Raw genomic sequence first — 18,719 nt, forward strand, 5'->3', positions numbered from 1 at the left:
GCTGAGAGAGAGGGAGAGACAGAATCCCAAGTAGGCTCTGCACTGTCAGCATGGAGCCCAATGCGGGGCTTGAACTCATGAATGCGAGATCAAGGCCTGAGCTGAAACCAAGAGTTGGATGCTTAACTGAATGAGCCACCCAGGCACCCCTAGAGAAGAATATTTAAAACAACTATTACCTTGTTTCTTAGATATATCAGAGATGGAGGTTAAGATTTTCATTTCAGCCTTACTTTAGAACTTCCTTTTCCCCATCAGATTGCCTTGGAACCTTGGAAAAAAATCAAATGATCCCATGAATGTAAGTCTATTTCAGGTTCCTATTTCTGTTGCATTGATACATGGCTGCACTTATTTTATTACTACATGTCATAAATATTGCTGCCTATCGTAAGTCTTTAAATAAGATAATTAATGCCTCCAAATCTTTTTTTAATATTTAAGATCATATTGGCTTTCCTAGATTTCCTAGAAGCAGCTGGTCCATTTCTACCAAAAGCTCTGCAGAGACTTTGATTGTAATTAGTTTCCCTTAAATATCAATTTGAAGAGAAGCAACTTCTTAACAATATAATTAGCATGACATGTATTCTTATGTTTAGGTTATCCTTAGTTTCTCTTAGTAAAGTTGATTAGTTTTTGTGTAGAGGTCTTACAAGTCTCTTGTTAAGTGCATGCCTATTTTACGTTTCTTTTAATGCATTAAAAAAATAAATTGTTTTCAAATGTCATTTTCCAATGGTTTGCCTCTTAAATATAAAAACACAGTTTTTTATATCATCCTTGTATGTGGCGACTTTGTAGTATTCATTTTAGGGTTTTTTAATGTTTATTAATTTATTTTGAGAGAAAGAGAGAGAGAGAGAGCATGACAGGGGGAGGGACAGAGAGAGAGAGAGGGAGAGAGAGGATCCCAAGCAGGTTCTGTGCTGTCAATGCAGAGCTTAATGTGGGGCTCAAACTCCTGAACTGTGAGATAATGACCTGAGCCAAAATCAAGTCAGATACTTAACCCATTGAGCCACCCAGGAGCCCCAAATTCATTTTAGTTTTAAAGTAGCTTTATTTTCATAGTTTTTAAAGTAATTTTCTATATAATTATATCATCTGTGAAAAAAAAAAAAAAAGCTCCCCTGCTTGTTTTCCAAACTTAGTAAATTTTAGGACATTATCTTGACTTATTTTACTGCTTAGGACCTACAAGACTATGTTTAATAAATTAGCTAGAGCAGATAATCTTGTCATCTTAAAATGTTGGGGAGAAAGCACACATTTTTTTTTACCATTAAGTGTAATGCAATCCGTAGGATTTTTGTGAATGTCCATTTGTTATACTAGGCATTTTTTTTTTTTTGTAATAAATAGGTATTGGATTTTGTCAAATTCTCTCTCAATATGTATTTATATTTGGTTTTCACCTTTATTCTGCTAATATGATACATTTCATTGATTGATTTTCTAATGTTAAACCAACTTTGCACCACCGACACAAACTCACGTGATCACAATGTATTTTTTATATACCGTTAGGTATTTATTTTGGGATGCTTGCTTCTATATTCATGAGGGATATGGGTGTTTCATTCTCTTTTCTTGCAATGACTGTATCAGGTTTATTATCAGCATTATAGTACCTTCATTAAACTAGTCAAGCTGTGTTTCTTCCTGCCTAATTTTGAGAAAGTTAGTATGAGATATTATTTCTTCCTTACATATGTTATAGAAACTAACAATAAAACCCCCTGGGCCTCTACCTTTGTGAGTAGGAAGGGCTTTGATTATGAATTACGTTCAATATTAGACTTCCAAATATTCAGGTTTTTCTATTTACTATTGAATCAGGTTTGACCAGCTGTGTTCTCTGTGGGATTTACCTATTTCATCTATGTCAGGGTTTCTTAACTTCAGCACCATTAATGTTTTGACCTGGATAATTATTTGTTGTAGGGGACTGTTCTGTACATATAGGACATTTAGTGGCATCTCTGACCTCAACTATCAGATGTCATTAATACTATTGATCCTTTCCCATGTGACAACTAAATATGTCTCCAGAGACATTATCAAATGTGCCCTGGATGGCAATAGTGTCCATCCTTTAGAACCAATTGTCTAAGTAGTAAAATTTACAGCATGAAGTTCATGAGATTTCCTATTTATTATTTTGCTTTGCTTTAATAAGGATTTGTAGTGATATCCCTTTTTCAGTTATAAAATTAGTAACTTAAAATATTTCTCTCACTTTTATTTTTTATTATTATTATTATCACTTTCTTTTTTTTTTAACAGTCTTAAGGTATTTTATTTTTTACACTTATCATGCCATGAATTCATAGGCAATGGGCTCCAGCAGCTCAGGCTCCTTTCCATTGGTTCTGACAAAGTGTGCTTCTCTGGGTGGGCCAGGCTGACACTTCAGCTGAACCCAAATACCTTTCTCTTTGGCTTCCTTTTTTTTCTGATCACTTTCCTTCACATGCTTCAGGAAGCTATCGTGGCTATTCAGGTGCTTAATCTGTTCAATATGTACATGATTTCTCTTGACAAGAATCTTGCCCTTAACTTGCTGGCTTACGACAATGCCAAGAGCATGCTGGGTAATACCGTAGACTCTTCCAGTTTTGCCCTGGTTACATTTGTGGGGCTCTGCATTTTGAACAGTGTCCCTTCCTTTGATGTCTACAATATCATCTTTCTTGTTGATTCACACATATGTTTCCAAAGGAACAACTCCCTGTTTCCTAAAAGGTCTAGAGAACATATAGCAGGTGCCTCTTCTCTTTCCCTTTGTGTTGATCATTTTGGTGCCTTCCTGGAATCTGGTGGTGTGGCTGACAGGTTCTTTTCTTTCATTGATCTCTGCCCTTATTGTTTCTCTTGATATTCCTTTCTTCCTTCTTCTACAAACTTTTTTTTTTATTATTAATTCTGTTTTTAAAATTTACTTTGAATCCCTCTGACATTTTAGATGTGCATTTTTTACTATAATAGTTCATGGAGGGTTGATAATACACATTAACTTTTCATGGTCTTCCTAGAATTAATATTTGGCTGTTTCATGCGCAAAGTAAGAACTTTACAATGGTGCATTTATTTTTTTCTACATTCTTTTTGCTATTGTTGTCATATAAATCTTACAAATGCAATGGTATAATCTTTGCATTAAAAATCTACTTTTTAGGGGCGCCTGGGTGGCTTGGTCGGTTGGGCGTCTGACTTCAGCTCACGTCATGATCTCACGGTCCATGAGTTCGAGCCCTGCGTCAGGCTCTGTGCTGACAGCTCAGAGCCTGGAGCCTGTTTCAGATTCTGTGTCTCCCCCTCTCTCTGCCCCTCCCCTGTTCATGCTCTGTCTCTGTCTCAAAAATAAATAAACATTAAAAAAAAATCTACTTTTTAAAGAAACTCAGAAAGCAGAATATGATTTTTTATATTTATTCACATATTTTTAATTACTAATTCTCTTCCATCTGAGTTTCCTCTGATACCATTTCCTTTCATTCTGAATGTCTTCCTTCAGGACTTTTTTTTAACTCGTCTGTTGTCTATATCTTAGATTTTATTTGCCTGATCACATCTGTATTTTAAATTTCTTGTCTTTTCTTTTTTTGCTAAATATAGAATTATGTATTGAGTATTTTTTCTTTATATCTTCAGTATGTCATTCCATTGTCTAGGAGTGATTGTTTCAAGAATCCAGACATCATGCATACTTTTCTTGCCTTTTGTCTAAAGTATTGTTTTTTTTTCCAGCTGTGTTTACAATTTTCCTTTCATCCTCTGTTTCCAGCAGTTTGAATATGAGATGCCTCTTTGTGGTATTCATTGCATTTATCCTGCTTGGGTTTGCAGGGCTTTCTGCATCTGTGTATTGTTTTTCGCCAAATTTGTGAAGGTTTCAACTATTGTTTCCTGAATTATGTCTTCTGCCCCATTTTCTTTTCTCCTCTGGACCACAAATCACATGCAAGTTAGAACACAGTAACTGAAATTTTTATTGCAAACTTATTTTGGTCTCTTGTATCATATATTGTCTATTGTTCAGCCTTTGACAATTCTGCTAAGCAATCAATTCCACTCTCTCCAGTCTCTTGTTGATTATGCTCACCTTTGGAACTTAAAAATATGACACCACACATTTAACACTAGATTTCTATTGGGATCCTTTTTATAGTTTCCATTTCTCCTGATAGGTCTTCACCGGTTAACTCATTATAATCATTTTTCTTTTGTCTTTGAATAAATCTATTATAGCTTCTTTATCTGCTCATTTCAAAATCTAGGTCATCTCAGTGTCTGTTTGTACAGACACTTTTGTTCATGTCACTTTTTTTTTCTGTTTTGTACATCCTCTAAATTTTACTTCATATTGGACGTGATAGATGCCTTTAATCTATTATCTTTCTTTAAACAGTGTTGATTTTTTGTTCTGTTGAACCGTTAGCATACTGGTTTATAACCTGGAGTTCTGGGAGGCTTGATTTTCGTATTGTGTTAGGGCTAGTCTTCACTCCTGTAGCATGGCCCTTGTGATGTTTCAATGCAAATCATGATCTTGACCAAGGCACTCCAACTTGGCAGCATTCAAGCTGCCATATCTATTTTTTCTGAGAATGGTAACAGTTTTTTAGCTTTCCAGCTGGTGTATTACACCAGATTTCTTGGACTCTCCCCTTCTCCTGCCCAATCCATGGGGCAGCCAAAATTTGGGGGGGGAGTTTATAAGTAGTTTTGTGAACACTTCCTATTGTGGCTCCCTCCTTGCTGAGATGTCCCTCATTTTTTTCTAGCCTCTTGGGCAAACTGGAACTCTGTCTTCTGCAGTCCAAAGCCTCTAAGACTGATGTTTTCTGCTTAAATGTTTGATATGCTGCATCATTTGAACAGGAGAATTTCCTTGGGGAAAAGCTATGCAAGTAAATATCTCACCCATTGAAGTTTCTTTTTCAAAGGACAAAAATCCCTCCAGGTTATATTTGCTTTTCTTCATCCTCCAGTACCTTCAAATACTTTGTGTGTGTGTGTGTGTGTGTGTGTGTGTGTGTGTGTGTGTACCTTTGTACATTTTGTCTAGAGTGTAATGATCTTCATGGTAGGATCAACCTTGTACAAGTTGCCCTACAATTATATGAGAACTGAAACTTCTCTTTTTAAATAAAATGAATGAAAATAATTGTTACCAAATATTAGCCAGACCCTCTATTTCCTGTCCTTAATATAAATTCTTAGAATTAGAGGCTTTGGATGCTTATTGCAAAACTTAAATATATTTGCAAGCTATATTATATTGATAAATTTTATAACATCACCAAATTGTATTTCTATCAGAAAACCTGTTTATATTTTTATTTTGATATTACTGATTTTTATATTTTGTATCTACATTGAAATAAGGAATGTTTATTTTGTCATCATGATGTGAATTAGTAATCTTTCTGTATTTTCTATATTCAGGAATACAAAAAAAGTAATTACTCCTTAAATGTTTGAAATGAAATTTCCAGGGGCACCTGGGTGGCTCAGTTGGTTAAGCGTCCGACTTCGGCTCAGGTCATGATCTTTCCAATCCGAAGTTAGAGCCATGCGTTGGGCTCTGTGCTGACAGCTTGGAGCCTGTTTCAGATTCTGTGTCTCCATCTCTCCTTGTCCTTCCCCAGCTTGCGGTGTGTGTGTGTGTGTGTGTGTGTGTGTGTGTCTCAAACACAAATAAACATTAAAAAAAATTTGAAATGAAATTTCCAATAAAATTGTATGATTCAGAATAGCATTTTTAATTCTTGATTTTTTAAAAAATTTTATATATCAGATTATCTATTTCTTTTAAGAGTAAATTAAATATTCCCATTAAATCATCAGTTTTGCCTATTTTAAAATTAACTATATTTATTTTATTACTCATATTATCATAACTCATGTTTAATTTATGCAGTTTACTTACATGCTTGTTTAAAATTTTATTTGTATTTTATATCACTTTAAGTCAATTTTGCAAAAAAATTATCTATTTTTTATTACTTTTATTTTATTCCAAAATCCATTCAAGTTATGAATTTCCTCTCTCATTTTTCTCTTAATTAGAAGAGTTCCAAAAATGGTTGAGGATTTATGGTAATTCAAATCATTTCAAGAAGAACAATATCCTCTGTCATTTCCAACAGACTCAGTTTTCATTTTCTGTGTAGTTCCACTGGCCTTTATGTTGGTAGAAATTCTAGCTATATTCTGTCTTTAGGTAGAGGATCACAAATACTTTGGTATAATTTGCCCTTAATAAAATTCAGATATTAAGTGGATGGTTCAATGATTTTGGACAAATGTATACATTCTGTTACATTCCTGAGATTACCACTATCATCAAATTCTGGAATATCTTCATTTCCCCCAGAAAGTTCCCTGGTGGCCTTCGTAGTTAGTTCCTCCCAGCCAATTCTCATCCCCAACAATGATGTAATGTCCATCACTTATGATTAGGGCTTCTCAGGACTAATCATATTTATCTGGTTTTGTTTTGTTTTGTTTGGATAATTTTTAGGGCAATTTCCCTATATAGGTGGCATTTTAAATATAGGTCACCATCCACTGAATCAAAGTTTTAATATGCAAATAATCATCTCAAAACATGCTTACAAACTGCTTATTGACTTTTTTTTTTCTTCTAAATTGAAGTCAGTGATTTTTATTCTCCAACCAGAGATGTAGTTTAGATTTTAACTCGACCTCACAGAATGTGCTCTAGGGAGGGTATGAGAAAGATATTAACAGATCACTATGACTGGGGCTGCTACATTCCACAGCTATGCAACTCAGTTAATTATTTAACCTTTTCAAGACTGTGTTTGCTAGCGTTAATAAGTGTGATAATATTGGGGCACCTGGGTGGCTCTGTCAGTTGATCGTCCGACTCTTGATTTTGGCTCAGGTCTTGATCTCATGGTCAGGAGATCCAGCCCCACGTGGGTATGGAGTCTGCTTAAGATTCTGTCTCTGCCCCTCTCCCTCACTTGTGCTCTCCCTCTTCTTCTCTCTCTCTAAAAAAAGAAAAAAAAAGTGTGGTAGTATGGCTAAATTCAAAGGCTAATTAGGAAAATTAAATGAGGTATTATACTTAAGTCCCTGGCATGAGGTTTGGCACAATTGGGAACCATATAAATGCTATGGATTTTTTTTTATAGACTCAGAGAAAACTACACATTCTCAAACAATTTAGCCACATTATAACTAACTTTAGTGAAGGTCATTTCAGTGGGACACAGTTGGTATTCAAATAGGTATAAGAGAGTGGTAAAGGCATATTATTTGAATATTCTTAACTTCCTTTTAAACTAACAAACAAAAAACACCAAAAAACTTAAAAAAAAAAGCCTTAAGAACATTTAAACAAAACATAGATATCAAAGTACCTTCACAAACCCAACAGGTGGGGACGTAAAATATAGCAGTAATTCACATGTAAGATCATCAGTTCAGTAGTAAATATCCCTGAGAAATGTTTAGGGGTGAGGAACAGGTTTGAATACAAACAAGGGAATTCTTTGGGGTGTTAGAATCATTCTGTATCCTCCTTGGGGTGATGGCCAAAAGAATCTATGCCCGTGTACAAATTTATGTAACTGTGCACCCAAAATGGTGAATTTTGCTGCACGTAAAATTTATAAAGTAAAAATAAATAAATAGAAACAAATTAATCATCTATCTACAATAGGTATAGCAAAGCAAAAATTAACCTACTGCCATTGAGAAACAATATTTCAGCATAAGAAAAAATAGATAAATACAAATGTAATATCATCCAAGTTAAATAAAATCTCGGGAAATAGTATGAACAACCATTTTTTCCTAAAATTATATATATTATCTATTTTATTGCCTATAAGCTATGAAAACTCTTTAATTAGAAGAACATGTAGTAATTACAATATCCACACAGAATTGTAATATATTCCCATATTGTGATATCCACATAGAACTCCCCACAAAAAAATGGGCTCCTTGGAGAAATAGCTATCTCAGGTCTATGAAGAAAAGAGGTAAAAGCTGTCCATTAAATCTGAACCAGAATGCAAGGAATCTATCAAAACTGATGGGATTACATTGAATGGGTAATAGAGCCAATTGGAATGGTCTAACTGGCCAAAACTGGGATAATTTGAATATCAATACCATGATGCTCAGTGATTGCAACCCAGATATATAACATTTTCTGAGTTCATAATACTACTCAAAAATTAAAATTAAGGTACAAAATAAACCCCATTTGTAGTTTTTGGTTGTTATAGAACAGCTCATTCTGATAACCAGCAGAGATATGGAAAGATAAACATTAATCCTCCTTTTTTCTTTTTAAATTTTTTTTAAATTTTCTTCTTTTTTTTTAATGTTTATTTATTTTTGGGAGAGAGAGAGAGAGAGAGAGAGAGAGAGACAGAGACAGAGCATGAGCGGGGGAGGGGCAGAGAGAGAGGTAGACACAGAATTGGAAGCAGGCTCCAGGCTAATCCTCCTTTTTTCTATGTGAACTTCCTCTCACAGCAACCACATATGTGATAAAGTGTGATGAAATTCTTCCTTGTAGAAGAGTTCCAGCTAATAAATGTGAAGTACAAAAGGGTCTGAGATTTTGCCCTACTTGCATGCTTAGAAGTTAACCTACCATAGTTTTGTGGATGCTAGCAGAAGACATCAAAGTCCCGGATAACAGCCAAAGGAAAGTTTGTTTATTACTCTTTATTACTCAAGTCAACGGCAGTAGCCATTTTCTTGCACTGGTTCTCCTAACTCCAATTCCCACCGAGTCTTTTGATGAGGGTCAGACAATGTCAGCACACACAGTGGCTTGTGTTAAAGGAGAGGAACCCTCAGCTTTAGGGGTTTTAATCAGTGATCTTTCACAATGGACTTCAATAAGCTTATTCAACTTTTGTTCCCCAGGAACTCATTAACTGTATTATACAGGACAGCAAGCAAACCTGCCCTTAGCTGCATAGGGAGTTCCCATCTCTATTTTCTGAACCTGTTCTTTCTACATATATCCTTCAAGAGATATCCTGGAGCAGTGTGTATGGTTGGCTCAGTCGGTTAAGTGTGCAACTTTGGCTCAGGTCATGCTCTCGTGGTTCGTCAGTTCAAGCCCTGTGCTGACAGCTCAGAGCCTGGAGCCTGCTTCAGATTCTGTGTCTCCCTCCCTCTCTGCCCCTCCGCCACTCACACTCTGTCTCTCTCTCTCTGTATCTCAAACATAAATAAACATTAAAACAACTTTTCAGAGATATCCTGGAGCAAATGCCATCAGTGGCACTGTTCTCAAGATGGGATGAGATACCCATGGAGCATTGTCTCCCAATAATCAATGCAGAAAGAATATCAAATTAGAAAATCCCAGGTTTGTAACTTATTTTTCTTTAAATGTTTATTTATTTTTGAGAGAGAGACACAGAGAGAGAGAGAGAGAGAGAGAGAGAGAGAGAGAGAGAGAGAGGGCAAGCAGGGGAGGGGCAGAGAGAGAGGAAGACACAGAATCTGAAACAGGCTCCAGGCTCTGAGCTGTCATGGGCTTGAACTCGTGAACTGTGAGATCATGTTCTGAGCCGAAGTCGGACACTTAACTAACTGAGCCACCCAGGCTCTCTGCCATTTTGTAAATTCTAAGAAAATAATGTATTTAGGCGGTGATTATTGGTGGATATTAACACCATTAAGGCGATGATTAATGGGGAGCTGATAAGGAATGGATTCAACTAACAACTAAGTTCACTGACCAAAGTTGAAATCACTAAAACTGAAATAATCAGACACGATGTAACTCCTGCCATGATGCAATAGGCAGAACAAAGCAACGCCTATATTGAACTGTTCCAAAAATAATTTAACCTGAATGTTAGCAAGCCTCTTGATCTAACCACCTTGTAGGAGGAAATAGGGAGACTAAGCCCATATGTTTAAAAAACAGCAGGATGATACTATCATCAGAAAGTAGAGAAGTCTATGCGCCAAATGTCCCAGTTTCATTCATGTATAGATGGCATTTAAGAAACCCTTGTGGCAGGCCCTCCTGGGTGGCTCATTGGCGAAGCAGCCAGCTCTTGATTTCAGGTCAGGATCTCACGGTTGTGAAATCAAGCCCCATGTTAGACCTGGGTGCAGGACCTACTTGAGATTGTTTCTCTCCTTCTTCCCTCTTCCCTCTGCCCCTCCCCTGCTTACCTGTGTGAGCCCACTCTCTCTCTTTCTCTCTCTCTCTCTCTCTCTCTCAAAATAATAAAATCAAATCAAAAGTTTGTGGTAGGAAGTTTTTGTTTGTTTTTGTTTTGTTTTGTTTTGTTTTTAATTTAGGAGATAGGAGCACCTGGGTAGCTCAGTCAGTTATGCGTCAACTCTTGATTTCAGGCTCAGGTTTTGATCTCAGGTTTGTGAGATCGAGCCTTGTATAGGGTTCTGCAATGACAGTGCAGAGTCAGATTGAGACTAGCTCTCTCCATCTTTCTCTGCCCCTTCCCTGCTCATGCTCTCTCTCTCTCTCAAAATAAATAAATAAACATTTAAAATAAAATAAAAATTAGGAGTTAGGATAAAAAAAGGTAATATATATTTGTAACAGAATGTTATGATTTTCTTTTTGAGCTAATTGAAAAAAAAGACTTTTATTGGCATTTGATCAAATCTGAGTGTTGGATACTAAGAAATTATGATTAATTGTGTTAGCTGTGGTCATGATTTTTATATTTTTAAAGATATCCTGAAGTAATTTATGGATAATAAAGTTACTGGATTTACTTTAAAATATTTCATCAAAGAAAGAAAGCAAGGAAGGAAGGGAGGAAGGAAAGAATGGAGGGAGAGAGGGAAAGAAGGAGGGAGTGGAAGAACCAGATGATAGATAAATGCAAAAAAAGATTCCATAGCACAATATTAGCAAAATATTGATAATTGTATGATGTATACAGGTATGCTTAGTATACTATTTCCCCTAATTCCATTTGTTTGAAATTTACATTGAAAAAATTTTCCATAACACCTGTCAAATATTTCTGAAGTGTGAAATAACCTATTATAATTTGCCTTGAAATTGCAGAGTCACTGGAGGGGTTTGGGTAGAGTGTCACAGCCTTGAGAAATAAAGCTATAAAATGATAGAGTAAGGTCTACCACCCCACTTTATATGGTTTACAGTTTTTCCAACTATCAGACTGCTGACAACATATGTGAGAGACACAGAAGTGGAAAACAGAGGAGATTTACAGAGATTTAACAAAACAACAAAATGTATGGTGATTAAATCAGGAACGAGAAAAAAATCACCAGAATTATTTTGTAAGAAGTGAAAACATGTTTAGGATCCATTAATTATAAGGAAAGTGGTACAGGTTTCAAAGACAAGAGTTCTGCTCTCGTAATCTAGGATTGTTAAATTTCTAGGATCTGTACAAAATTTATAAACCCCTCTATTCTACAAGTTAAAGAAAAGTTTGACTTATTGTTCACAATAATCTATATCAAACTAATAGAAAAATTAAGGCGAAAGTAGTATGCAAACCTAGATTTGTTCATATTGACAGCCAGGTCAGCCAGTCATTGGGAGATCTGAGAATTGGTAACCTTGGGGGATGGTTCAGAGAAGGCATTATATAAGGTTCTGGGGCGTCCGAGGAGAGCCCACAGAAGCTTGGAGAGTTGTGTTGTGTGCTTTGTTCTTCCCTGGTTAGTTGTAAGTGATGCCCCTCTGAGGAGGTACAGTTACCCTTTCTGAGCTCCAGGTGCCTTCTGTCTTTCTTTACAGAGCAAACACACTCAATCAGATTTACAATGTTTTGCTTCTTCTCCATAGAAGGGAGAATTGTACCCAATGCTAGTTAGACATTGGCCAGAAGATTTTTCAAGCCTAAAGAGATCACTTTAAGTCCTGGCTTCTGTTTTCTGGCAGGATTTCTCTTTAGTTATTCCACATATATGGATAGCTTCTCATTTCCTGAGAGCCTCTGCAGTCCCTAGATGGTCCATCTCCGTGAGTCACAGTGTTTATACATAGCTTAATAAGGTGTGCTTCTCATGTGTGCTGAGTCTTAGCGTCAGAGTGATTCAGTTGATTGAAGTACCCCATCCATCACTGAAGATTTTACTTTTCTTTACAAGGTCTTATTTACTGCTTCTTCAGAATATGCTTTGTGGGATTCTAGAGTGCTCCACACTTAAATTATATATCACTTTGGTATTTAAATCAATGAATTTAAATTACTGCATAATGATTACTTTCAATTTGTCTTCACTTAAGGAAGATGATATAATTAAACATGTTTGTTTGATCCGGTCTTGCAAATGAACCTATACATTTACATTAGGTGTCTATGAGATGAATTAATTCTCTGGAGCTTTTTAAACCATTGGAAGAGATTGTCGGTTCTCTGGCTAAGTCAGCAATCTCTCTTCCCCTCTTTTCTCCTTTCGTCCATGCTCCCTTCCTTTTTCTGTCTTTTTCTTACCCATTTCTCCCTATCTCCACCTATACCTGTTTATCCCCTCCCTTCTTTTACTGCATGTTTATAGTGTGCCCCACACTATGCTAAATACTAGAATTAAGATATTCGATAACTTCAACGTTGACCTGACTTGCATTTCCAACCAGGGACCAATTAAACTCGCTCCCACTTCCTACACCCAAGGAACTTGAGAGATGTTGTAGAAGTTGAAGGGGAAAGAAATTTTATAGAAAGGCTAGTATGTTCTAAACGTCTGAGAAGTTGAGATGAATGAGCCTTATAGGCACCTAACCTAGAAGATTTCATATATGCTATTTCATCACTAGAAGTTCAACTGGGGACTTCTAACACACTGTCCATTCTTTAACATTCTCATGCTTCACAGTACTTTCATACTGTGTTGTATTATCTCCATTTGTTTCTATTGGTTGGTTTTTTTTCTTCATTATGGGTTGTATTTCCCTGGTTCTTTAAATGCATGAATGCTTGTGTCTTTTTGGTTGTTTTTTGTTTGTTTTTGTTTGTTTGTTTCTTTTATTTTTTTAGAGAGGCAGAGGGAGAGAGAGAATCCCAAGCAGGCCCCATGCTCAGTGTAGAGCTCAACATAGGTCTTGATTTCACAACTGTGAGATCATGACCTGAGCTGAAATCAAGAGTCAGATGCTTAACTGACTGAGCGACCCAGGTACCCTAGTGTTTGTTCATTTTTTATTGGATGAACATTAGGATTTTATCTTTTTAAATTCTAGATGATAATGTATTCTTTTAATTGTGAGCTTTGAACTGTGATGCAGTTAATTTAGTTGGAAGGAGTTTAATCCATTTCAGTTCTGCTTCTAAGATTTGTGATGTGGGACTAGAACACTGTCCATTGATTTTGCTAAGTGTAGCAAAATTATAGGCAGACTGAGTAGTTTCCCCAAAGATCTATGCATTTTGAGACTTTTCACTCTATGCCATAGGAACCCTAACTGTTCTCAGACATTTGTGAGTTCTGACGACACTGTCACCTTGTCCTTTCTGGCAGTTCTTTCCCAGACTCAGATTTTTGTTTGTTTGTTTCTCTACATGCACTGATTAGTAGCACTCAGCCAAGGACTCAAAGGAAACCTGGAAATCTCCAGAGCTCTCTTTCTATGTAGCTCACTCTCTCTGCAGTACTTTCTTCTTTCATGTGGTTCTCCCCTCTCCATCCAGCAGCCTCTATGTTGTACTATATTCCTCAAGGTCTAGCCAACTTGGCTTCTGAATTATCAACTGTACACTTCATCAGAGAGAGTCTGCTGGGCTCTGTTTGGGTTCCCTCCTGCTGTGCCAAGGCCTGGAAACTGTTTTCGGGTGGTATGCTGAGGCAATCCCTGCATCATATGATTTGTTTCTCCATCTCAGGGATCATGGTCTTCTGCTAAAATTGTTGTGTCATATATATTTTGTCCAGGTATTTTAGTTGTTTAAGGCAAGAGGGTATATCTAATCCTGTTACTCCATAGTGACCAGAAGCCTAGATATGTTATTCTAATCCTCACAGCAAGACGTTAATACTATATGCATTTTTATAAATAAAAGAGCTGAAGATCGCCTAGAATTAATAACTGACTCAAAATTATATATTTAAGGGCACCTAGCAGGCTCACTTGATAGAGCATGTGACCCTTATCTCAGGGTGGTGAGTTTAAGCCCCAGATTGGGTATGGAGCCTCCTTTTAAAAATTGTATATTTAATACAAGAAGAGTCAATAGGCAAACCTTGATCTCTTGTACATAAGTATAAGATATTATCCCACCTTTGCAAGTGCCCACATGTTCCTGATCCTATGGAAAAGCTTTGGTATAGTGGGAGGTAAAGAAGCTGACTTCCAAGAATTCAGAAGTAGGTGGTAGGAACTGATGGTGGTAAACATAGACATTTATTTTTTCCAAGATGTTGGGGAGTGAAGGAACAAAGAGAAGACAACATGAAAGAAAGGAGAGAGATAGAAACTTCAGAAGAGCATGTTAACACTGAGCGAAACTCATGTATCAGAGGTATGTACTCTCAATCTGACCGCTCAGAATAATTGAGCGAGACCAGCAGGGACCCACTTACCAAGAGTTTAAAAAGCTCAGGGGATGGAGAGAGTCTTATGAAAACAGTGTTAGGAAAGGCTTGCTGGAGAAGGTGAGGCTTAAGCCAGTCCCTGAAATATTCACCAAGGATGTAAAATAAAAGGTGCCACGGAGTTCCTTGTAGTAGGAAGGGATGAAGGTGAGATGGAAACGTTTAATCTGTGTTTGCAGGATGGTGAGTAGATGAACGCAGGTAGAATTGGGGAGTTTTGTTCACTCTCTCCTTTCTTAGATTTCTTTTTTTTAATTTTTTTTTAACGTTTATTTATTTTTGAGACAGGGAGAGACACAGCATGAACAGGGAAGGGTCAGAGAGAAGGAGACACAGAATCTGAAGCAGGTTTCAGGCTCTGAGCTGTCAGCACAGAGCCCGACGCAGGGCTAGAACTCACGGACCGCGAGATCATGACCAGAGCCGAAGTCGGCCGCTTAACCGACTGAGCCACCCAGGCGCCCCATCTCCTTTCTTAGATTTCATTCAAAGAAACCCACCCATCAGATGAATAGTCTATAACCAGTGATGAAGGCTAGGACAGCCCATTGGCTTATCTAACTCCCTCTCCTCATACACACCCCCTCAGCTGTTATCTAATATGATTTGCCATCATGTCTTTACAAGGCAACTTGGAAGGTTTGGGTGGGAACCATTAGGAAAATCATGGTAAGGTGATCAATATGTAATTAATAATTTTGTCTATGAATAAATGAGCTCAGTTTTTCTCTGCCACAGGAACTGAAAAGAGAATACTTGCCTTTTGTCTCTGTTCTATATTATTTTCAGGAGAGATGTTTCATTTTGTCATCCTTTTGCAGATTTCTGCCATCCCTCCTCTAGCCACACTCTTCACCCTTCTGTGGAAAATACAAGAGCTCTGCACTAAGGGTAGAGATGAGGATTTAATTCATTTTGCTCTTGTAAACTTGTATCCAATGTCTAGTTTACAACACTTTGTATTAACACACACACACACACACACATGCAAACACACACACATGCAAACACACACACATGCATACACACACACGTCGTATTGTGGTTGTCCAGTGGTCTTGTACGTATCCTCGTGTATGTGTGTGTGTGTGTGTGTGTGTATAACGATCTTCTGTCTCTCGGTTTATTTATTTTTTTTTATCATATGGCTATTTTGGAGAGAGAGTATTTCAAGGGCCTAGAGTCCTAGAAATTATTCTTAAGAAATCATTTTGATTGGGTTAGGAAAATCAGTGAATATTTCTGAGCTACAGGTGACTTGTTTATAAAATAGGATTTTACTTGCCTTATTTGCTTTATGGATACCATGCACTTTCCTCTGTGAGGAGGCCATGCTTGTTGCAAAGGAGTAAACGTAGTCATAGTCAGGGGCAAAGCGTGTAGGTAGGGGATGGGAAGACCACCAGAAGTGTGATTACAGACCTTGCAGAGTATTGTGCTGAGTAAGAGAAGCAAAACCAGGAACAGGGTAATCACACCGGAGGGGACTGAGGGCAGGCTTTTGCAAGAGGTATAGTTAAGTCTCTTTTCTATGAAGGTGGACCTAATTAACTGCAGAGGGCTTTTATTGTTTTGTTTTCTTTTGTTTTGTTTTGGTTGTTTCTGTGTTTGACAAATACCTTGGACCCAAAGATGAATTACTTGGTACAAAGGTCACAAATGTCAATACAGTTACCACTCATTCCTATAAGACCCAGGCTACTTTTAAATTTGAATATTTCTATAATATGTCTTTGAAGGGGCTCCAGACAGATAGCATGCCCATGGTACTGCATCCCAATGTCCAGCTCCATGTCTCTCTTATATAATCATAAAGAAGGAAATAAGTATGTGTGGGGATAGGTACAATCAGGCTTCAACTAACAGCACCTGACCATTAAGGCAAAAGGTAAATTGCTGTGTGTCAGAAAGAATAATCCTCATTCCATCCACCCAGGGTATTTAACCCCCAGGTCCTGGCCCCCAAAGATTCCTGTTTAAAATGATACACCAGAAATCCCATTAAGAGACACAGGCCAACTGGGGTTTGAACATGGGTGTAAGAAATAATTGTGCCCATGAGAAAAGAGGTGAATCAGAGCCAGATATTTTCCATTTATGGGCAGGAAATATGACATAATGTATAAAGAGGTCTCAAAGACATATATCAGATGCTGCCTAGGAAATTAACTGAGTGTAATACATTTCATTTTTGTGAGAACATAATTATAACTTTGATTTCTATAGAAATTATCTGAGAGAACAAGAGCATAATAAAAGAAAGGCCAATTTCATCTAAGAAAGGCAGCTCCACTCAGCCATATATTTTGATATATACCTTTCCTTTAAGCCTCATTCTAATTTCCGTCTTGCCTTCTGGTATTTAGCTCATGCTGAAATTTAACATGTACCTGAAGTACATATGTTAGAGGTAGTTAAGGGGGTTAAACTATACAAAATAGAACCACTTAAAGACAATAGTGTTTATTTTTAGAATGTTCTACTTAGTATAAATTCTTTGAGTATATGTATTCAAAAACCTAAACTGAACAACAATTTGGAAACTGAGATTGACATATTGTTAGGAAAAGTTTTCTATACTTTTTTTTTAGTTTATTTAAGTAATCTCTATATCCCACATGAGGCTCGAACCCATGGCCCTGAGATCAAGAGTCACATACTCTCCAACTGAGTCAGCCAAAGCACCCCATAAAGTTTTTCCATTCTTTTATTTTTAATAAACTTTGAAAACCAAAACCAACCCCCAAACACAACACAACAAAACTCTAAAAATCCTACACTGAGACCTGGTAATATTTAAGGGGTAAACATGAATTTTTTGTAGTAAAATTGTTGAAAGCTGCTTTCTGTCCATTTTTCATTTAACGTACTAGAAAAGAGATGGTTGGGCAGGCTGATTAGAACCATGAAATTTTTAAACTGACACTGAAAAAGAAACACTTTGATAACATTTAGATTATGGGTGCGTTTTTGTAAAGATTGAAACATGTGGAAAAGGGGAGTCAAAGATACTCTTTCACAGGATTTCAGTACATAACTAAAAATAAATTAATGAATAGGTTGGGGTCAGAATTACCAAACTTTTAAAGAGGCTACTTGCTTGTGGGGTAGCCTGAGCAATCCCTTGTCTGTGATTTTTCCATGGGGTTTTAACTGAAATTACCCATACAAATAGAAAGAGCCTTAGGAACAAAGTAGAGCTAACTACCCATCCAGGAAATACATTAACATATACCTGACTCAGTCTTCTTTGTTTGCAACTGAGCTAAAAGCTGGAAAAATCCTTAGGAGAGAATTTAGGAGGATGTATAAATTTATAGGGAAGATTAAGATTCAGGTATCAGCTTTGGAGGAGTTGACATTTAACAGTGTGGCAGTGTGTAAGAAAGTGTCCTCATGTGCCCATGGGATGATGGAGCTGCCCATGAGATAGGCCCAGTACAGGTCCTCAAATGTGGGTGAAAAAGTTCAAAGTCCCCAAAAGGTAAAATTAATCCTAATGAATAAGCTGATACAAATGCTCTCTAGACAAACCAAATAGGACAGGGCCCATGCTTCATTTGTCTATTCCTGCATACAAACCAGCCTAAAATTGAGTGACTTATACCAGCAATAGTGATTTATTTTGCCCCTAAATTTGCCATGTTAGGTAACATATGGCAGGAAAGACTTATACCATATACCATATGTTTCATATAGTGTTTCAGCTGGGAAATTTGAATGGGAGTAGATAATTCACTGGTGATGGCTTCTCTCACCTGGATGACAGGTAGTGCTGACGAGGAGCTCAGCAAGGGAAAAAAAGCAGGGATTTCAGTGCCATTCCATATGGATTTCTTAATTAGACTGCTTTGGCCTCCTTAAAGCGTGGCAGCAGGGTTCTAAGAGTGAGTGTTCAAAAATACAAGAGGTGGATATCAATAACCTTAAATCATCAGGGAAAAACCTGGCAGAAAGTCACTTTTACCATATTGTTCAAAGCGGTTTCAGGGCCTGCCCAGACTTAAGGGTCGGGGGGCATTAACTCTACCTCTCAATGAACAGAGAGGGCCCTGTTTGGTCTGCCACAACCCAAGAGCCATTGGAATCTCCAAGAGCATCCAGAAGCAATACCTTAGTAAATACATGGTGGACTGAATTCTAGAAAGTAT

The 18,719-nt window shown here is 37.1% G+C and overlaps 1 pseudogene; it reads right to left on the reverse strand.

Moving 5' to 3' along the window:
- Positions 1–2,317: 2,317 nt before the first annotated feature.
- LOC109265720 (60S ribosomal protein L21-like) lies at positions 2,318–2,800 on the reverse strand (annotated as a pseudogene).
- Positions 2,801–18,719: the final 15,919 nt, after the last annotated feature.

Source organism: Panthera pardus, unplaced genomic scaffold (genome assembly GCF_024362965.1).
Source record: "Panthera pardus isolate Hobbes unplaced genomic scaffold, ASM2436296v1 HiC_scaffold_26, whole genome shotgun sequence".
Taxonomy (NCBI): Eukaryota; Metazoa; Chordata; class Mammalia; order Carnivora; family Felidae; genus Panthera; species Panthera pardus.